Consider the following 22,665-nt stretch of genomic DNA (forward strand, 5'->3'; position numbering starts at 1 on the left):
GTGCTGGTGTAAGAGCAGACAGATATGACAGGAAATGGAAGAAAGTCTAGGAATAGGACCACCTACGGAGGGCTGACTGTTTTCACAAAGATGCCAACCTAATACAGGACATAAAACACAGTTCCAGCAAACAGGGTCCATCAATGTACCAAAAAAAACATAAGCTTTGGCTTCCTGGGGTCTGTTCCACAAAACAAGGGCAATTCATGATCACGGGACACCATTCTTTAACATCAGCACACCCACCCAAGAAAGGGCAAGGAATCAAAACAATAAATTATGAAAAGCATGCTAAAGAGCCACCCCAAGTAAAAATTCTAACTGTGTGGGACAGAATTATTCAAGTGTAAGGTGGATGGGTTTCCAAGGAGAAAGAGAAAGACATAACCCCTCCCCCACAAAGGAAATAGTGGAGGGAAATACTGTCGAGCTGGGATGTAGCTCAGCTGGCAGAGTACTTGTCTAGCAGCAAAGGCCTGCTGGCTCAGCCACCGCTCTACCGCTGTGAAGAGACCCTGCCACCAAGGTGACTCTTCTGAAAGAAAGCATTTAACTGGGGGCTGGCTTGCAGTTTCAGAGGTTCAGTCCATTATCATCATGGCAGAGAGCACGGCGGCAGGCAGGCAGGCTGTGAGCTACATCATGATCTGTGGGCAGAGAGAGAGACAGAGAGATAAAGAGAGACAAGACACAGAGAGAAGTCATACAAACAGAGAGAAGGAGGAAGAAACAGAGAGACAGACAGACACTGGGTCTGGCTTGGGCATTTAAAACCTCAAAGCCCATCTCCGGTGACACACTTCCTCCAACAAGGCCACACCTCCTAATCCTTCTCAAATAGTACCATTCCCAGATGACTAAACAGTCAAATATACAAGCCTAGGGGACCATTTTTATCCAAACTGCCACACCCTTCCACCCCCAGCAGCACATAGAACCTGATATAGTGGTGACACTTACAATTGTAGCCCTGAGAGATGGCATCAGGAGTTCAAGGCTATCTTTGGCTAGATAGCAAGTTAGAAGATATGTAAGACCCCAACACACACACACACACACACACACACACACACACACTTTGATAGGTGAAACACTGAAGTTGTCGTCATTATATTAAGGAATAGAATAGAGCAGGGTGACTCCTCTGAGTCCTATCATTAATACTTTAGAGCTACTAGAAATGCAACAAGAAAAATTCTCATGAAAACGAATTACAATTACTTATTTCAAAAGCTAATAATAGGGTTCTAGAAAGAGGGCTCAGTGGCTAGGAGCACTGGCTGTCCTTCCAGAGGACACAGGTTTGATTCCCAACACTCACATGATAGTGGCTCATAACCTTCTATAAATTCAGTTCTAGGGACTCCAATGCCCTCTTTTGGCCTCCTCAGGAACCAGTCGTATACACAGTTCATATACATACATGCAGGCAAACACTCATACACATAATAAATGAATCCAAACAAACATCAGCAGCGACAACAAAAAGGCTTAATATTTCATGAGTAAAATAGGTACTTTTTTCTACCAAATAGGTAAAAGAAAAAATGGGGAAAATGTTGTATTTACAATAAGGGGAGACGTTAAAAATACCTAGGAGTGAAGAATAAAAGCACTATGTCTGGCCCAGAAAAGGTACACCCCCACAGACAGTACCTTCTTTACTTCCGTTTTGACTGGTGGTTTCTAAAGGGCCGGGGGTAGGGACAAGAAGTGGCTGCAAATGGCTAAAGGATTCTTCCAGTCATGGAAGGTTTCCTTAGATGGAGTGCATGACGGCTACATGGTTCTAATCATCAAGGGACTGCATATTTAAGATGGGAGATTGCTAAAGACTACCACAGTAAATGTTAGAACGTGCCACTCAATAACTGTAGTCACAGCTGCAGGCATCAGCATTTGACAAAAACACGCGTGGAGAAGAGAGTGCCTGGCAACGGATTCCCATGCACTCCGGCAGAAGCCAGGGAGGGAAATGACGTGTGCGATCAACAACTGGTTATTCTGCATAACTGGTTATTCTCCAGGAAGGATATTAAATTTTCATCTCACCTCAGAGTATACACCGAGTCTCTAATCTATCTGGACTTTATTTAAATGTAAAATATAAAACAATAATAATAATTAAAAAAAAAACTGGAAGGTGAATGATCCATGAAACAACATGTCCGACCAAGGAGCAGGGGAGACTTTTTAACTGAATCTGGAAACCTAAGCCATCAAGGACAGCACAGCTTTCTGACACTCTATACATATTTTCTAACTTGATAAGGTAAAAGATGTCCACGACTGTTAATGTTAACTGTCAATTCAACAGTCTGGATCAGCGTGTCTCAACCTTCCTAATGCTGCCACCTAATACAGTTTTCCTGTCCTGGTCACCCCCAACCATGAAACTGCTTTGTTACTACTTCACAGCTGTGATTTTGTTACTATTATGAATTGTGGTGAAAGATATTCCAGATACCCGACAATGACCCCTGCGGGGGTTTGCGACCCACAGGTTAAAAACCAGGGTGTCTAGAGTCACCTGGGAAGGATTCTCCTGCATTGACTGAGGCGGAAGGACTGGCTCTCTGCAGGTGACTCCACTTCCCTGAGTGAGGTTGGATAAATGCAGAAAAGAAACTGCACGGCACACATGCATTTATTGCACGCTTCTGACTGTGGCTGGGATGCGACCAGCTGCATCAAGTTCCATGCCTACCTTGAGCTGTGAGCTAAAATGAACCATCGCCCCCCCCAAAACACACATACTTGTTCCTTTCATCAGAGTACTTTGCCACAGCCACAGGAAAAGAAACGGTGCCGCAATAAACAAACAAATAAATAAATAAAAAGAAAGGGTGCCGCAAAAATAGTCACTAAACAAACAGTTAAGAGGCCTGGGAAGACAAGGTCGTGTGAGCGGAAGCAACGATGAGGTGATTCTTGAAGTTGGCAGCTGAGAGTGTGGATTTGGGATGAGCACAGTCTCAGATGTGGCTGATGGAGACACGAAGTGTTTCACCTTTCTGAGAGAAAGTCAGGAAAGCGCTCTAAGGCAGCCAGAGTCACACAGAGAAATCCTGTCTTGAGACCCCTCCCCCCAAAAAAATTAAAATAAAAATTAAAAACCCATGGCTCCACTGTTAGGACTCTACGCATAGAAATAAAGATGCTGGAGGCAGCTACAGGGATGGCCACAGCAATGTTGCTCGTGTCAAATAGAAACGGGAGGCAGCTGCGCTGCTTATCAGTACGCAGTGGATGGATAACCACTCCATCCCTATGAATGTTACATATGTACAGACCTCTTCCTCAGGTTGCAGACATATAATTCACGAAAACGGAAACCCAGTGCAGACACTTGTCATATCTGCACACAGACGCAAACTTGTTCATTTTCACAAATGAACAATGACAAAAATATCTACCTCCACACCTACAGGTACATACAGTGGCACATTCATGGGGCAAACAGGAACCGAGACACGCCACTGGTCACTTCAGGGTCGGTGGTAATGTTCAGTGGGTCATAATTAAAACGCTCATTTAGGAAAATAAGAATATTAACCATTAAAATGATGAACCTGGGGCTGGAGAGATGGCTCATTAGTTAAAAGCACGTACTGAGCTTGCCGGGAAACTGAGTTAAAAGCATGTATTGAGCTTAAAGAGTTTTGTTCCCAGGAACTATACATTAGGTGGCTCACAATCACCTATGATTACAGCCCCAGGGATTCCAACACCCTCTTCTGGCTTCCACCGGCACCTACGGTCAAATTCACAAGCACAGGTGTATACACATAATTTTAAAATAAAAATAAATCTTTAAAAAAAAAAACTATTCCAAAACTAGTAATGGACCTTGTATGTGTGCATTTTTAAGGCTATACACGGGTGCATGAAAGATGGCCGGCACACTGTGATAGCAGCCGTCCTCGGGCAGTGAGAGTTCACGTCTTCCTTTCTCATGATGTATCCTTACGGCACATTTGACTTCTACGTGGTGGAAATGTGGACTACTCACCCCTTGCAGTCTTTTGATCTTGCTCAGCTCTGTCACATGCTGAGCAGACCACATGTTTTACATGTGCTCATCCAGACATCTCTGAAAGGGACAGGTTCCGGGATCCCCTTTTCCAAGATGCTAAAATCTGAGGATGCTCAAGCTTATCAACAAATGACGTAATATTTCTGTAGGGTGTTTACACATTCTCCTGTATGCTTTAGGCATCCTCAGGCTGGCAAGATAAGTCAGTGGGGAAAGGTGCTTGCTGCCAAGGCCGAGGACCCAAGTCCAGTCCCTCAGTGGAAGAAGAGAATCAATGCTGCAAACTGGCCTCTGACTTCCATAGGCACACCAACACCCCTTAAATAAATAAATAAATACCTAAATAAAAAGTAGGATTCTCCAGATTACTTATCCTTTAATATAATGTTGTGGTTGTTTTGAGACAGGGTTTCTCTGTGTAGCTCTAGCTGTCCTGTAACTCACTCTGTAGACCAGGCTGGCCTTGAACTCAGAGAACCACCTGCCTCTGCTGGAATGGAAGGCGTGCACCGCCACGCCTGGCTCCTTTAATATCGTTTTAATACCACCTAAGTGGTTTAGAGTGTAGGAAATGATAGTGGGGTGTGTGACACGCTGAATACAGACAATTTTTTCCCCAGATATTTCCCAGCCCGCAGTTGGCTGAATCATTAGCCATGAAAGGCTAACGATACTTAATTTCTAGTTCTCCTAGCTACACTGCAATGAATGAGGGCCCTCCTGTTCAGAGAGGTTAAGTGGCTTGCCCCATAGCACACACATGAATAACAAACACGCAAGCGTGAAGACACACGTGGTGGCAGCTTTCGGCATCCTTGATGGCAGGGTTCGAATGGGCACTACGAGGTCCCTGCCTTCAAGAATCTCTTCACTGCTAGCATGGCAGTCTATGGTGACTGAACGGGCAGGAGGGCTATACACATCTCAGTGGTAACGTGGGTGGCAACACTTGGCGCTGGGTCCTTGTAAACACTCAGTTATTCACTACTTCAAACATACACACACACACACACACACACACACACACACACACACCATGAGCTACAGTTTCCAGGTTCTGGACTCTCTTTTCCACACAGGGTCTTTCTTGTGGTCCATACCCATTACGTTATAATTTGTATGTCATTAAAAAAATGCCCTGATGACCCCGAGGTCATCCTAAATGTAAAACAACACAAAATCATTACATCTTCCCTTGGAACAAGAGTCTATGGTCAAGTAGGGGCCACGTGTTTCATGTACTTGCTAGCTACGTAAAGCACAAAAGACCTAGCAGAAGTTCTCAAGGGGAAGAGAAATGTGTGGCATTATTTTAATACAAGCCCACAGGAAAGAAACACATTGCACCAATGCACAGGATATTCTTAAACATACATAGACGCTAAAATATATTTTTCACATGTGTCCATGCGTTGTCATTAAGTTTAATTCACAGGGAAAAGAAGGCATTAAGGGCAGTCTACAGACGTAGGACAATGGCCAAGCTTTATTAGTAACTGTAGATGAAGCCTAGGGCTGCTGCTTGTGTCCCATTCCTCAAGCCTAGCAGCCTTGGACTCTGGAAAACCGATAGATGCCAATACGGAAGAGCCAAGGGGGAAAAAATAGAAACAGTGTAATGGCCATGGTCTCAGCTGCCTCTAACCACTGTTTGCCTCTCTCCCTCTCTCTTCTGCCCAAGCTTTTCCCAGTCAAGCTGATCCCACCAGCTCCTCAGATCTGTGGGCTCCTCACACCCATCATTGGTTTGGATGTGAAGTGTTGTCCGCCAGAGGCTCACTTGCCGAGGGCTTGGGCCCCCACCAATGAGTGGCGGACTGCAGAGTAACGACTGCACATCAGTGGGTCCATCTGTGCACGGGTTCGTAATCTGATGGCATTATTGGGAGGAGTGGAGATTAGGCTGTGGGACTGGCTGGAGGGAGAGGGTCCCTGGGAGCATGCCTCTGATGGATGCTCTTGTCCCTGCCCTTCTCCGTTCCCTGCCGCTCTGCTGAGGTGAGCAGCCTCTGCTGCCATGAGGTTCTGTCTCACCACAGGCCTAAAGCCAAAGGAGCCACTCCGCCACGGACCCTCTGACCCCGTGAGACAAAGCAAATCCTTCCCCCTTAAAACTGTTTTCTCAGGTGTCTGCCACAGTGATGGAAACACATCACACATCACCTTTCCCTTTCTGAGCTACTTAGCTGTCAGTCACCATCTCCATCACCTACTTAAAGAATCCTGCTGTGGGATTCGTTCCTGCTCCGGATGGAAAGAGGGGTAGGTGTCTTACGAGCATCCTTTTCAGGGTGTGGCACCAGATAACCTCGGTTCTTCTTCCTCTCCCTCTTTTCTTTGGATGGAGCCTAGGGCCTCACACGTGACAGACAAGCCCTCAGCAGCTAAGCTACAATCCGGCCTTAGCATGCTTGGAGGGCACCTATTTAAAAGTAGGCAGTTTCCCAAATGTCTTGATCTTTATAGTAAAGCAAAAATTAAAAGGGTATATTGTGAACTAGAGTACAGGCATTGCGTTACAGAGTAAGTGACTGAAGCGTGGGGCATCAATGGTCACAAAAGGTCAAGTAATATATGGTTCCGCTTGTTTGAAATGACAAGAATGGGCGAATCACACAGACGGAAGTGGCCAAATGGTTGCCAGGGGGTGCAGAGGCAGAGAGAAGATTCGTGGGGAAGATGGGGAGTGAATGCTGTTGGGCCTTTCTTCCCAAGCAGTGAAAGTATTCTAATACTAGAACGTGGTGGTATCTGTGCCTCTGTGAACATACTGAAGCCCAAGGAATTGCACACAGGGAACTTTATGGGCTGGCTCAGATGACAGGCTTGGATGAACATAAAGGGCCTTCTTCCTCCATGCAGCATGTGGGAAGGGGCTAGGCCCCCCAGACAGGCTCTGTGGACAATACCTATGGAGGATCTTCTGTGGAGAGTAGGGGAAGGAGTCACCTCCTCCCTGAGTGGAGGGAAACCTCCAAGATGCCATAGGGGGCATTTCCAAAAGGAGGACTTAGGGTGGCTCACATTCACTCAAAACAGAGCAAGAGCAAGATGGCAGTGGCTGGACCAACTCCTGGGATGGGTTGTGCATAGTGAAAAAGGCCACACCACAGAGTGCTGGCCAGGCCACCATGCTTCCAATAAGTTCTTTCCCTGGCTCCGCCCCAACCCCCTGCATCTTTGCACATCTCGAGGTCCCCAGCTTACCACCTAGACGGTACCATTAGCCCTCAACAAACCTGTGAAGGCGATGCTAACAATTCCTTAGTTCACAAAGAAACAGGCTTGGGGGATGAAACGGCACACCCCGTCTCTCTTCTCCACATGCTAGCTCCTTTCTGTGCCTGCTGCAGGCACTCAGCAGATAAGGGCAGTCCTGAGAAAGGAAGCTCAAGCCCATCTTAAACATCAGCTCCGAGCAGAGTCAAGTTCTCCTTTCACTGCCTGGTCACTAAGCTTAACTTGCCAGGCTGTGCCAGCCTTCATTCCTGCCCCTGACGGTGGGCACCGTGTTCTCAGACCCTGGATGCACTGAAAGCCCCAGAACTGTCTCATCTTCCCACACAGCAGGGAGATGATTTCATTTCTCTCACAGTGGCCAATTCTAGGCACTACCTGCCAGTAAGAGATCACATCATTAGACAGAACTTACTGATGAAAATCAGTTTTTTCTTTGGGTCTTTTTCGTCTTCCAAATTCTTACTGCAGGTCTGGACTGATGACCTCAGACTTTTTTTTTTTTTTTTAAGTTTTATTACTTGTTTCTGTGCATATGGCTGTTTTACTTGAATGTGTGTCTGTATGCCACATGCCTGCAGAGACCAGAAGAGGGCGCAGGATCCCCTAGCACTAGAGTTACAGACAGCTGGGAGCTGCCAGGTGGGTGCTGGGAATTGAACCTGGGACCTCGGCAAGAGCAGCCAGTGCTCTTAGCTGCTGAGCCATTTCTCCAGGTCCACCTCTGACAATTTTATGCCAACTTTCTCACTCACTCTTTGATGACCAACTTGCCGATGAGGCTGTCTAGGACGCATTCTCTGGGGCGGTAGCTCGGTGGTAGAGCCCTGGCCGAGCACTCAAGGCTTTGGGCTCTGTCTCTAGCACTGAAAAGACCGATCTCTCATCAGATTTGTGATGCTGATCAAGAAACTATCAGGAACTTAGAGCTTCCCTTTATTTAAGAACCATTGCCAGACCCAGTGGCCCACACCTTCAATCCCAGCACTTTCGAGGCAGTGGCAGGTGAATCTCTGAGTTCAAGGGCAGCCTGGACTACACAGCAAGTTCCAGACCAGCTGGGGCTAGAGAGTGATGCCGTATCTTAAAGCGAAAAAACAGAAAGAAAACCCCCATCAGTTACTATGGATGAAAGTGTACTCCACTGCTACCCCAGGACAGGCTACTGTGGACCCAGACACACAGCTTAAAGCTTTGCTTTTTTGCTCAAGAATAAAGAGTTTGGGGGTAGGGGGATGACTTATGAGGTCAAGGTCCCTGGCACTAGGGCTGGCAAACCAAGTTCCATCCCAGGGACCCACAAGCTAGAAGGCGGGAACCAACTCCCATGAACCTGTGCGCGCATACTACAGTGTACAGACACACACAGGCCAAAGTTGTCTGTACCTGCCATGGCACATGTGACTATACATGTGCGAGTGTGCGTGCACGCACACACACATACAGTATCTGGTTACTTTGGAAGAAATGTTACTAATTGAATGGAGGCACAGGAGATTTTGAATATTTGGTCATCTGATCCTTCGAAGATGATTAATATATGTTGATGGGTTTAGCTTGCAAAAAATCATCAAGCTATACATTTAGGTGCTTTTCTGAGCATTAGGTTTCACTAAAAAGTAGTGTGTGTATGTGGGGGGGACGTTTGTGTGTGTATGAGCATGTGTATTTGTGTGCATGTGTGAGCACCTATAGGAATGTGTGTGTGTGTGTGTGTGTGTGTGTGTGTGTGTGCCAGGAAGTACTGCTCAGTGGCAGGGCACTTGCCTCTTATGGATAAAGCCCTGTACTCAATCCCTGGCATTGAAATATCTACAAACATATGCAAGCACACATAGGTATTGCTTTCCTCTTTGACATTTATCTATTGTGGGCACATGCATGACAAGCCATGACCATGTGGGTTCCAGAGATTGAATTCAGATTGTTCAACTTGGCAGCAAGTGCCTTTACCTGCTGGGACCACAAACCATTTGAAAACTCTTTTTTGGGGTGGGGGATTACTAAGTCTTGAACCAGAGCCCTGTGTATGCTAGAAAAGCACACTACCATTGAGCTATAATCCCAGCCCATATATGTATTTTAATATGCCCTCAGCCACTCTATGCATTTCTCCCAAAGTCGCCATTTTATGTACATGCTGTGCCACTTGGGAACTCAGCAAACTTAAGCCAGTCCAAGTAACTTTGCCAAGACAGGAGGATTCTGCGCGTGCTCCAAATAAGTTATTTGATTTTAAAATCCGAGGTGGCATTTGGGCTGTGTAGCAGAAGGAGCGCATCAATCTACATTAGTAAAAATCTACATTAGTAAAAACGAGAAAGAAATCAGCCTCTGATTCAACAGAGGCCTTGCTCTGCAGAAGGACAAAGGGACAGACAGGGCCAGACAAAAGGAGAGAGAATAAAGACCCCAGGCCTGAGAAATCCCTGCGAGCCAATGGCGGATTTGAAATCAACAAAGGGACAGCCTGGAAACAGATCCCAGTGTGATACAAAGGTGGTGTGATTGAGTGCTGGGCACTGCTAACATGTGGGAGACACACACTCACACACAGTCGAGGCAGTGACAGACCCAGAACACTGTGCCAAACCGATGAAAATGGACAGATGTCAGGGGGCGGGAAGTGACAACGCTCAGTTCAGCAAGCAGAAATGCTCTTTTCTCCTCCCTAGGAGAAGCTGGCCATTCACAAAACCTTAACTTCATTTAGCTCAAACCGTTGCAAACTTAAATGAGGAGTCAGAGGTCTCAAAGGCTGGAAAAATTCCATGAAATATTATCTAAAATGGTCAGCCAGTTGCTCTTTCAGCATCACCCAGTAAGCGCCTAACTCTGAACGGTATTGTGTTGAAAACAAACAGATGAGAAAAGAGGGGAAAAAAATCCATTTTAAACATGATGAAATATACCTCTGTGTAACTTTGTTTTGTTTTGTTTTATGACAGGGTTTCTCTGTGTAGCCTTGGCTGTCCTGGACTCACTCTGTAGGCCAGGCTGGCCTAGAACTCAGAGATCCTCCTGCCTCTGCCTCCCTGAGTGCTGGGATTACAGGTGTGCAACACCACCCCGACTCTGTGTGATTTCAGGGCCTACCATTCAATTTATTACGTTCATTTCTGGTTTTCTTTAGAAATCTATTCTTTTTATTTGCAGGTGTGTGCTGTGTGTGTTTGGACGTTCCTGGAGGCCAAGCAAGGACATTCAATCCCCTGCAGTTGGAGTGATCTGCAGCTGTAAGTGGCCCAGTGTGGGTGCTGAGAGCCAGCCTCCAGTCCTCTGCGAGAGCAACAGCCCTTTTAACCACTCTCCAGACCCTAGTTTTGGTTTGTTTATTTCTGAGACAAGGTCTCACACTGCTGAGGCTGGCCTTAAATCTGAAACACTGCCTTAACTCCTGATTTTTTCTGACTACCTACCAAGCATTGTGTCACCTGTGAGAACTGTTATTGACTATAAACCTTAGGCCCAGACAGTCAGATTTTGTGTCACTAAGGTTAGGCTACCATGTCCAGTATCAGCTAAGTTCCTCAGAATGGAGGCTGAAGGTGTGTTGTTTAACATCTGCCGTCAGCTGGCCATAAGCAAAGGCGTCGTTTCTCAATCTGAACGGCTTTCATCTAATCAGTTAAATTAAAAATAAATAAAAAAATAGATAGATAATAAAAAAGCTGACATCCAGAGAAAAACCAAAAAGCGATTTTAGCTTACGGCTGCACCATCAGCTCCTGCCCATATTTCTAACCCATCAGCCTGCCCTACGAGTGGCCAGATGTGCCAACTCCCGTGCCAACTCCCAAGCCGGCTGACAACACAAGCTGTAAGCAGGCTCCTGGGGTTTGAGCAAGGTCAGCCACTTCCTTCTCTGAGGGAGAGAGCCTTTCTATTTCCGTGGCCTCATTTGTAAATTGGGAATAATCACGGGATCCACTCCCATATAGAGAAAATATTTTGAACATGTTTGGAAAGTTAACAGTTCTGTGAGAGCTGTATTTCTTTATGTGCGTGTGTGTGTGTGTGTGTGTGTGTGAAGGTGAACACATATACTTTGGGTGAATATACATGTGGGGAGGGGGACAAAGGTCAATGTGAGTCTCTTCCTCAATGGTTTTCTATTTTATTTTCTGAGACAGAACCTGAAGTGCACCGATTCAGCTGGACTGGCAGGCCAAGGAGCCAGCAATCACCCTCTCTCTCTCCCCCCAGATTATAAACTACATCCAGCTTTTACACGGATCCAAATATAAGGCCTTCATACTGGGTCGTCTCCCTAGCCACAGTCTGTATTTCTTAGCTGGAAAACTTAGAGCTATTTCAGTCCCAACATTTTACATTAAGCACCGTCAATCATCCCACCTGCCAGGACAGAGTAGCCTGGGGACAATACCCCTCCCCCAGAACAGGCTTGGGGTGTTAACTGCTCCTTTGGATGGTGGGGGGGGGGCTGAGATAGTAAGCTAACCCCATACATAAAGGCGATTCACCAAACCCTGGATGAGTGCGCTTCAGGAACATTCCTAAACTCCCCAAGTTCTCAGCTGCTCTAAACAGCTGTGGGTTAAAGACATGCCATTCCTACTATTTGCAAGGGCGGAGCTCCAGAAAGGTGTCTCAGCTACAGCCTGTCCTGGGGAATGAAAGACCAAACGAGGATTCAAAATGTTGCTTCCATAGGCACGGATTATGGGGGACAGTGTGATGGTGGCATCATTTTTACAGGCCACTTATTTGGTGCCAGACCCTGCTCAAAGGTCTCCACAGCCACTGAGTCCTCTCATCCTCTGGTGCATACCGTCCCCACCAACCACACCTACAGTACTCACCTAAGGTTAGACCGACAGGAAATGGTGGCAGCTAATAGAGGTGGCCTGTTCTCCCCACCGCAACACCATCCCTGAGCCTGGATTTTAATAACAGGCCTCTGAGGAAGGAGCTAAGGGATCAAGTGGCCAGAAAGCTCTCAGAGGCTGGAGCGATGCTAAGGGTTAGACAGTTTATTTTAAATAAAAAAACTTCAAAGACCGAAATGGAACAAATCATAAACAGCATACCTTCCCGAATTTATTTCGCTAAATTGACAGCAGCTTTTATACATACATATCAAAGTTCATAAAGTTCATACCTTGACTTTTCAACCTGTTGTCTTCCTGTAAAAGTTCTGAAGCAATCTTAAGCGAGCTCTTATTTACCTACTAACAGTGCAATAAATCAAATATCTGCTCTCTTTAAAAAGTAATGAAACACACTTAATTCTTATTTGCTCTCATATGGCATAAATTTCTTTCTACAGTATTTCACACCGACAAGGGGTTCTGTATGATTGCTCTACAGGATCCCACAAACTCACTCTTTTCTGAAACAGTGGCTTTCAGAGTAAGGGGGAAAAGATACCAGCTCCTACCAGGACCCTGGAAGTTATTTTTATATGAGAAAGACAGACTGGATCTCAAATACCCTAGTCTCACAATTTCAGCCTGCCATCCCTTCCTACCTTTCTAAGTGCTACTTAAAAAGAGTATCTGTAAAAAAAAAAAAAAAAAGAGTATCTGTGAGCACAGTTTGCCTCTGCCACAGCAATTTGCCGGCGGCTCTGAGGCTCTGCATCCTGATTAGAGGAGCTAAGGAAGGACCGCACTGTTGTGGAGGCAGGAGGGTGGAGAGCAGTGGAGGTACCACGCCAGGTTCCCAAAGCTAATTGTGGTCAGCTGTGTAACACCGTGTACCTGTTCCCAGAGACAGGAGAACACAGCACGTGAGGACCAAGCAACTACCCAGACCGATGCCAGTGCCGCTTAGAGGCAATGCTGAAAACCCCTGGGGTTCCTGGGCCAAGTACAAAATTGTGTACCCTATGAGACCTTCTCTGGGGCCACCTGTCTCTGTTCTTCCTGGGTTTTATGTTCTAGGGGTTTCCCAGGAGCAGCCTGGGGGCTGGGGGTGCGGCTTTCTCTCTTGTAGAAGCCAGCTGAACACAACGGTACTCCTCACCCACAGACTCTCCTCCCTGAGGATTGTGTTAGAGCTGTACTCTCATCAGATCAAACTGGATTGGCCAATCTGGTGACTCTGCTTATAATTTGACACTAGGGAGCCTGAGGAAGAACTGCTCAAAGTTTGAAGCCAGTTTGAACTAAACGGCCTCAAAAAAAAAAAAAGGAAAGAAAAGAAAACAACCCCAAACAAACCCCAGCTGGGTGGTGGCTGCAGCATACAACTTTAATCCAGCACTCACATGGCAGATACAGACAGACCTCTGTGAGTTCCAGTGCAGCCAGGGCTACAAAGAGAAACCCTGTCTTGCAAATGAAAACAAATAACAACAACAACAAACTCAAATGTAAACAAATCCAAAATTCATAGGTTTATTACAAAAAGAGCAAACCAACAAAATGTTTCTTCTCAAAATTTTTTCTTTTGGGAAAAAGAAAAGGAAAAAAGGCGCATTTCTTTCACAAGAAAAGCTCTCTCTATTGTCAGTTTTCTGGTTTTGCAATGTTGGAATTCTGGTTTTCATATACCTGAATGAACGTATTCAGTTATATATATCTATCTATCTCTGTATATCCCCATGACTGAATTTATGTATATCTGTATATACGTGGTGTGTGTTGTTTAAGATTTAGTAAGATTTAGTAAAACTGTAGTTAAAAACATCCAGTGAGCAGCATTCCAGTCGGTCTTTGGAGACTGGTTTTGAAAATTCCAAGATTCTCAAATCATCACCTTTTAAAACCAATGATCTCTGACTTACTGATTTCTATAGCTAGTCAAGTCCTTGGAGAAGCGGTCCTCAGGTGGATGACCACCCACCTCCCCGGAAATGACCAGCAGTCATGTCACACTTTAATGCAAGTTAACTTGAGGGAACACCTGAACAACGCCAGTCCTATGCTGTTTTGACGGTCAGTCTTTCACCCCCGCGGTAAAAACATGCCTGCTTTTTGTCTTTTGCAAATCATCGATTTGAACTTTATGCCAAAGAGTCACCTTTAACTTACTAGTCACACAATTACAAAATAATAATAACAACAGATTACAGCTGTTAGTTCACTTGTGAGAGCGCTGCAGCTGACGTGCAAGGCAATCAGACAGTTAGCAACAGCAAGGGCATTTAGACTGCAGACCCCTGTGTATTGACTCTGCCCATCAGCTTTCCTGTGGGCGAGCAGCCATCACCCATACCAGCCATCCCACCTTAGGTCAGCAGACAAAAACGGGTGAAATCTGCAGAAGATGCCCTCGCTTGGGTGTGGTCATCGGAAGCTTAGACTCCCGGGTTGCAAGTTCTAAAACCAAGAGCCGCACCCTTGATGTGCAATCCCCACCACTAAGGCTTCTCCCCAATTTACCTCCAAACTCACCAGCCCCACCCCTACCCCCGAGGGCTCACTGAGGGAGCAGAGCAGCTCCTCCTAGACTTGGGCTGGGGCGGTCTGGACAGACAAAGCCCGCTTTGCACCGCGGCGACCTTCGGCCCCTGGGACTGGCTTGGCCTAAACTCGTCCATAGCGTACCGCGGACAGAGGCGCCGCAGCCAGCGACAGCGGGGGCGGCGGTGCCCGGGCTCCACAGCCTGGGGAAAACAAACGACTCCCACTTGGAATCCCCGGCGGTGCCAGGTGCCCTAAGGCAAACCCCAGAGACCACGCGCGCTCTGAGCTTTCTCCGGCGAGCGTCTTCCGCACCGGCAACACCTCACCCTTGAATCCTAGGGCGGGGGTGGGGGCGGGGGAAGGGGGTCCTCGCTTCGACGACGGGCGGACACTCTGCGGGCTATTGTTCTCAGGGTCTCCTGGGCGGGAGACGCCCCCCACCCGCCCCCCGGGAAGCATCTGCCGCTGGGCAAAGCCTTTCAGCTCCGCGTGAACAGGGCGTGCCGGGGGGCGCTGCGGATCATCCTAAAATCCTAAACCAGTCTCCGTGGGTTGTTCCAGGCTTAGAAACAAAGGTCCTGGTCGCGCCAGCCCTGCCCCGTCGGGGACCCGCCACCCAAGCTCCCGAGCCCTGTCTAAGGACCACGCCCAGCCAGTCTCCGCCCGAACGGCGACTGGCCTGGAGCTGAGGGTCTCCGGGCGAGGACTCGCCCCTCCTCAGATGCCCGCCCCTCCCCCGCCGCAGGCTCAGTCCCCTCCCCGTGCCCGTCTACTCCCCTGAAACCCCGGAGGTCCCGCCCTCCCTCACCTCTCCCTTCCCTCCTCATTCTTCAGACCAGCCCCGCTCGCATCGCGCCACCTGCACGAGGCTTCAGGACACCCCCCTCCCGCCGCCCACTTCTCAGTCCCTCCCAAGCCACGGCCTCCTCCCCCACGCTCGATCATCCGTCCCCACCCAGCTCCCCGTTTTCCTGCTCAAATCCAGGCCTCCGCCCCCCTGTGTCCCCTTCGCAGTTAATCGCCAGCCAGCAACCCTGGCCAGGGGCGTCGATGTCCCTCGCGCACCGAGATCGACGCTGCGCGGCACACTGGGCTCCGGGGCTCCGGCGGAGGGACCCTAGGGCCGCGCCGCAAGGGGCTGGGCAGACGCAAGAGGGCCTTTGTGGTTCCCGCAGGTGCCTCGAGGGCCTCCACTCTTCTCAAGGAAAGAGAATACAGACGGTCGGGGTTCGGTCCAGGTTGGGCAGATCTCAACCCGGAGGCAAATGGACGCGAGGGCGTTTAACTGGGCGGTGGGTGGGAACCGGGGACAGACAGGAGGGCAGGTTGGCCACTGGAGAAACACTCCCCCGCGCTCCCACCTTCTAGCCATTTACTGCACGTCGACTAGCTCCAGCAGCGCGACCGCTGGGTGCTAGGCGTGAACCCCTTCAACCCGGCCGCCTCCTTCCTCCAGTTATTCGTAAATCTCTCCAGCACACATCAAACGCCCAAGGCACGGCAAGGCACCGCGCCGAGCTCTGTGGGCGTACAAAGAACCCGACTAGCGCCCCACCTTAAGCGGGATGGCTGCCCAAATCTTAAACCTCTCCGCAGCCCGGGGAGCCCAGGCGCATCCCAATTCCCTCTCTTTTGTACGCCTCGGGGAGAAACAGGGAGAGGGGAGGATGCTCCAGCCCGCTAAGATCGAGCCCACCACCCTCCCCTCGCCATCACCCACTCCTCCAGGATGCTGCGACTGCGCGGGTCCGTCGGTCGGTCTCCGGGTCTCGCCGCGGCGCGGTAGCTGCGGATGCACGGGGCGGGAGCGGCTGCTAGCGCGCTCGCTCGGTGGCCGCCTCGCGCGCCTGGAGCTGGAGTCCCGAGTGGCGAGCGGGGGTGGGGACGAGGGTGGGGGCTGGGAGCCGCCTGGGCCAATCACAGATCCTAGGGCTCCGCCCCAGCGCTCGCCACCTCACACTAGCAGGTTAGAGGGAGGCGGGACCAGCAGCGCCCCGCATCCTCCGCGCGGCCACCGCCTTTGGGACTACAAATCCCGACAGTCCTTGGTGCAGGGCCGGGGTCCGAGAGGGGACAGAGGGCATGGCCCCAGACCCTCCACAGCCCCCAGCCCTCTAAGCGCCATTCTCCAAGTTCCTTTCCAGTCCCATGGTAACTGGCGACACTTCACAAAGCCCCGGCGCTGGGGCGCGCGGCTGCTCCGGTCCCCTGGGAGGGTGTGGGGCGGCTCCCGAGGACACACCGCCTCCCCTCCCCCTGCAAGACCCCACCCGAGGCGCTGAAACAATGCGGCGGCGGCCGCTCTCCGAGCCCGGCTGGTCTCCACTTGCGCCATTGGGTTAACGTCCTACCGAGTCTGACGCTGTCCGCATTACAGGCTGGAGAGGGCGAAGGTGGTCGGTACGGGGAAACTGTCTTTATAGACCAAAGGAACGGCCCCTCCGGGTCGCCTCCGTTTGCATCTGCCCTTGCTTGAGGTCTCGAACCGGTCACGGTTCGTTCTATGGATGACTGCAGTTTTATCCGGAGCAGCGCTTGGGCGTCTGTGTTCAGCCAGCGCCGATGTCCAAAACGCCTACCCTACTTTGACATCTCCTTTGAAAGATAGTGAACCCCCTGGAAATGCCTGTGTGCGTGCGCGTGTGTGTTAAACTCAGTTCACATCAGCATCATCTATCCTTATTTTCTTTCCCGTTTGCTGTTGTCGTTTTGATAATCTTGTTATGTAGGCACCCTGCTAGCCTAGAACTTGCGGTGGTCCTCCTGTCTCCGTTCCCCGAGTGGTGGAATTACAAATGCACAGCACAGCACCTGGCCCAGCCTTTTCAGGACACACTTGATTTAACCAAGAACAATCCCGTAAAAGGAGCCAGTGGATATTCCCTCTTCCTTACTAACCTACGGCCCAAGCCTTTCCCGGGCTCCGAGTCAGTCTGTAGCTGTGGCGAGAGTTTAAATATAGCTTCAGAATTTGCCTCTTTTCCCTTGCGGTTGTTGCAAAACCGCGTCGAAATGCAACGTTAATCCCGCTCCGCACCCCTACCCTGGGGATCTCCAACTGCTGTTGAAGAAGCGGGTTCTTTCCAGGGCTTCCCTCGGGTTCCGGGGGTGGCAAGGAGGGTGTGAATCGCTTGGCTGCTTTCCTGTGGTGCTTTTCTCTACAGGGTGTTTTCAAAGAAAGTCGCACGTTATAACTTCTGGCGGAGAGAGCAGGAGCCTCAGAATTTTAGCCAAATGTACACCAGGGCGTGAACCCTCAGTCCCCCAGAGAAGGGGGTCCCACCGAGCCATGTACTCTGCCATCCATTCGGGATGAGTTTAGGGCCACACAGCCTTGCATCTAGGGAGTGCGGGGTTACTCCATTTGGTCTCCAGTTCTGAAAGGAAAATGGTTTTTTTCTGCCTTCATCCACAAAAGAACCTCCAGAGAAGCATGGCCATCCTCAAAACACACCCTAATTCTAGAGGTGGGGGGAGAGGGAGGGAGAGAATTGCTCCAGCCTGGGGTTCTGCATAGTCTCCCTAGACTGTCCAAGGAAATTTTTGCAAAAGGCGTTGTGCCCCTGGGTGTAGTGAAACACCCAGCCAGCTCAGGGCAGCTTGGGCCTTTGATCATCTTTTGCCTAAGGTAGAGGGAGCCCCTTAGTGGCAGCAGGAGCTTTCTGCAGCACTTAGTTGCTCATATTTGAATGGGTTTTGTTTGTTTTTTTGGTTTATCCAGACTTCCTACTGCAAACTGCTTTCCAGCTGGCCTGCAATACTGATAGAAATCCTATCCAAACCTGAGGTGTCACGCAGGTATCCTCGGTACTTGATTTTTTGCTTTTTGTTTTTTACTTAATTTAGAACTTCGAGTCTCCTCTATCTGGATCGGAAACCTTGCTCCCGCCACGTTATGGCTAGTTGATTCTGGCAAAGGAGCCGATCCTGCGCCTTAGCTTCTCTGTATGCTACCCTCGGTGGGTGGTTCTGAACGGGGATCTGGGAGTCCAGGACGAAGAAGTGTAAGCTGAGGAGGGGGCAGTCTAGGGGTGTTTGGGAGACAGCTGAGAACCTTCCCAGAGCTTGGCCATCAAGACCATTCGTGGGTGGAGGTGGTGGGAAGAGAGAGTAGGCAGAGGTCGGGGCCAGACCCCACAAACGCTGAGGCTACTGTTCGCAAGCGTGCATACACCAGGTTTGAAACACCCTTCACACAGCAAATGAGAATAAGGACCACGCTGGGGGTTGTAGAAGGAGGATGGAGAGGGTCTTAGGCTCTATAAGCAGGGCTGATTAGATACTCTAGGATACGCCATTCAAGCCATTCAAGCCTTACAGCTTCACCAAGCAGGTGAGAGCACTCGCTTCTTACCAACTCAACTTACTCTGTGGTGCCCCCAAGGTCACACTCATTGTTCTGGGGAACAGAAGCAGAATTCCAAAGGCTATCTTCATGATGCAAAGCCAGCCTCTCCTGCTGCCCCTTGCTCCTCCTCTCATCACAGGAGGCTGACTCTCCAGAGTAAATAGTAAATGACTCCTGGACGGTTCATTGACATTCCACTAACCTCAGACCATCTATCCCCTTCCCTTTCAGCTGTTTTCTCTTCCAGGTCCTTCTGAGAAAAGGGTTCTCCAGGACACCTAGAGGCTCTGTGTTAAGATTCTTCTTCAACTGAGCCGGGCGTGGTGGTGCACACCCTTAATCCCAGCGCTTGGGAAGCAGAAGGAGGTGGTTCTTTGTGAGTTCCAGGCCAGCCTCGTCTGTAGCTTCAGGACAGCCAGGAGTACACAGAAAGACCCTGCCTCAGTCCTCACCCCTTGAAAAAGGTTCATCAGCCTGCTCTTTTCATCTTCTGCTCCCTCACATTTCTAAGCAACAGCCCTCTATGGAGAACACTTCGAGCTCCATTTAGCCATTAAAATAACTGAGCTGAGAGCCAAACCTCTGTGTCCAGGTCAGTGTCATGGACCTGACACTGCAGCCAAAACAGGGACATGAAAACAGAAAAATGGATATTGAGAGAGGAAGAATGGACACAGAAAGCAGGAAGGAAATCTAAAGACCAAGAGATGGAAGTGGAGAGAGAGAGAAGGGGGAGTGTCAAGGGCTGAGCCTACTGTATGTGAGGTCCTACATTCAGTCTCCAGTATAAACAAGCACACAGCAAACAAAGAGACAAGCAGACACAAAAACAGGGGCAGTGGGGAACGAGACCCAGGCTGCCCAGCCTGACACAGGAGACACAGGAGAGAGGACCCAGAGGGGCTGGAGGTGGGTATTTAGAGGAAAGCATCAAAGTCACTGTCTGAAATGCTGAGGGACACCCCAGAAATTAACAGCCATCCCTTCTAGCCTGTGGTGTGATCTTTTATCATATTTTTATTTTTTTAATTTCAAATTTAAGATTAAAGTGTGTCATCTTTTCCAGTCAGAATTTTCAAAACCCACATCATGAGATGATGGTTCCCACAACCACGAGATGATTCTGGCTGCTCTGGCCCTGCATTTGAAATCCACAGCTTTAAACCTGCATTTATTTCACTCACACAAGAGATTCTTTAAGTCAGAAGAAACCTAAGAATTGTTGAGTCTCACAATACCAACATTATGCAGATGAGGATAACAAAGCTTTGTTTTATGCTCTTTCACCCCTCAACAAAATCCACTTGTATACCAGCAAGAATGATATCGAGGGCGAGAAAGCAGCTCTTGGCAGCTCAGAGAGCAAGGGGCATGAGGGATCATCTTTTCATCCTGCACCTGTCATGCCCCGTAGCACACTGCCTCAAAACCCCCCTAAGGAGATGAAGACATTGGAAAGAGCTTGGCCCTCTGCTTCTGAGTCAGGTTATTTATAAACTTTTTACTGTATTTTTTAAGCAGTAAATAATCTATTACTTGATTAATTTAATGCCCTGCAATGGTTAATCTCCGCTGTCAATTTGAATGAGTTAAGTCACTGGAAACACATCTGGGGCGTCCATGAGAGAGTTTCCAGAAAGGTTTAACTGAGGAGGGAAGATCTATCTTGAACGTGGGTGGTGCCATTCAATGAGCTGGAAAAAGGACAAAGGCTTTTTGGGAGTGTTTTTGTCTTTCCTGACTGTGGAGGGAGTGTGAATACAGTGTGGATGGAGTGTGGATGAAGTGTAGACACAGTGTGGATGCACTGTGGATACAGTGTGGATACAGTGTGGATGCACTGTGGATACAGTGTGGATACAGTGTGGATGCACTGTGGATACAGTGTGGATACAGTGTGGATGCACTGTGGATACAGTGTGGATACAGTGTGGATGCACTGTGGATACAGTGTGGATGCACTGTGGATGGAGTGTGGATACAGTGTGGATACAGTGTGGATGCACTGTGGATAAAGTGTGGACACAATGTGGATGCATTGTGGATGGAGTGTGGACGGAGTGTGGATACAGTGTGGATGAAGTGTGGGTGCAGTGTGGATACAGTGTGGATGCAGTGTGGACGGAGTGTGGATACAGTGTGGATGGAGTGTGGACGGAGTGTGGATACAGTGTGGATGAAGTGTGGGTGCAGTGTGAACATAGTGTGGATGCAGTGTGGATGCAGTGTGGATGCAGTGTGGATGCAGTGTGGATACAGTGTGGATGCAGTGTGGATACAGTGTGGATGCAGTGTGGATGCATTGTGGATGGAGTGTGGACGAAGTGTAGATACAGTGTGGATGCAGTGTGGGTGCAGTGTGGATACAGTGTGGCTGCAGTGTGAATGCAGTGTGGATGCAGTGTGGATGAAGTGTGGATGCAGTGTGGATACAGTGTGGCTGCAGTGTGAATGCAGTGTGGATGCAGTGTGGATGAAGTGTGGATGCAGTGTGGATACAGTGTGGATACAGTGTGGATGCAGTGTGGATGCAGTGTAGATACAGTGTAGATGAAGTGGGGATACAGTGTAGATACAGTGTAGATGGAGTGTGGATGCAGTGTGGGCGCAGTGTGGATGCAGTGTGGCTACTTGTCTCACACTCTTGCTCTACTGTAGCCAGAGCGGTTCTTTATGTGATGCCTTCCCTCATGATGAACCACATCACCTCGAGCCGAGAACCCAAATCCCCCCCATCCTTCCATTGTGTTGTCAGGTATCTTGATAGAACAGTGAAGACGGCAATGACACTACATTCTTATGAAGCCAGCTCAGCAATGTGACTAATTATTTCCCTTCCGCAACTTGCTGAATTTTCAGACTAGGAGGCGAAACAAACCCCTCCTTTCATCAATTTCTGTCTGGTGTTTTGTAACATCACAGGTAACTAACGCACTAACTCGCCCGCCCACCTCAATAGTCTGCCTGACTTTGTAGTTCTGTATCTTTATACTGTCCAGTCACATCTCTGATCTTTTTGTTTTATCTGTTTGTGGGGGGTTGTTTGTTCATTTTGTTTTGTTTTGTTTTGTTTTTGTTTTTAGAAGCAAGATTTCTCTGTGTAGCTTTGGCTGTCCTGGACTCACTTTGTAGACCAGGCTGGCCTCGAACTCACAGAGATCTGCCTGCCTCTGCCTCCTGAGTGCTGAGATTAAAGGCATGTGCCACCACCACCCAGCTTCTGGTCCATTTTTGAATGGATGTTGTTAAAGGTGTAATGTCTGTGTCACTATCTCTTCTTTTGCTTGGAGGACTATGTCCATTCGCTCCTGGGCCATTTGTTAAAGACTGCCCATTTTCTATTGAGTTACCTTTGCTTCTTGCTAGAGATTAGTTTCTTAAACTTGTGTGGCTTTGCTTTTCGGAGGCTCTGTTCTGTTCCACTGACATATATTTTTCAAGAAAATGCCCCAATCTGATACAGGCCAATATGATGGAGGCATTTTCTCAATTAAAGTTTCCTCTTCTCAGATGACTCCAGCTTGTGCCAAATTGATACAAACAAATAAATTAACAAACTAACCAACACAGGGCCATTTGTTTTTTGTTTTTTTTTTTAATGTATTCTTTAAAAAAATTTGTATGTGTATACAATGCATCTTAATCATATAAATCCTCTAATAAAACATTTA

At 48.6% G+C, this 22,665-nt stretch overlaps 1 protein-coding gene across 2 annotated transcripts in view; it reads right to left on the reverse strand.

Moving 5' to 3' along the window:
* Nucleotides 1–16,554, reverse strand: part of Dpysl5 (dihydropyrimidinase like 5) — a 74,263-nt gene extending 57,709 nt beyond the window's left edge. Inside the window, exon 1 of one of the 2 annotated variants that reach the window (XM_060365098.1) lies at nucleotides 16,367–16,554. The gene's annotated coding sequence lies outside the window, so the exon portion shown is untranslated. The remainder of the gene's footprint in view (nucleotides 1–16,366) is intronic. The other variant, XM_021635476.2, reaches the window with a different exon arrangement.
* Between the last annotated feature and the right edge of the window lie 6,111 nt (nucleotides 16,555–22,665).

The sequence above is a fragment of the Meriones unguiculatus genome, chromosome 1 (assembly GCF_030254825.1).
Source record: "Meriones unguiculatus strain TT.TT164.6M chromosome 1, Bangor_MerUng_6.1, whole genome shotgun sequence".
In the NCBI taxonomy this organism is placed as follows: domain Eukaryota; kingdom Metazoa; phylum Chordata; class Mammalia; order Rodentia; family Muridae; genus Meriones; species Meriones unguiculatus.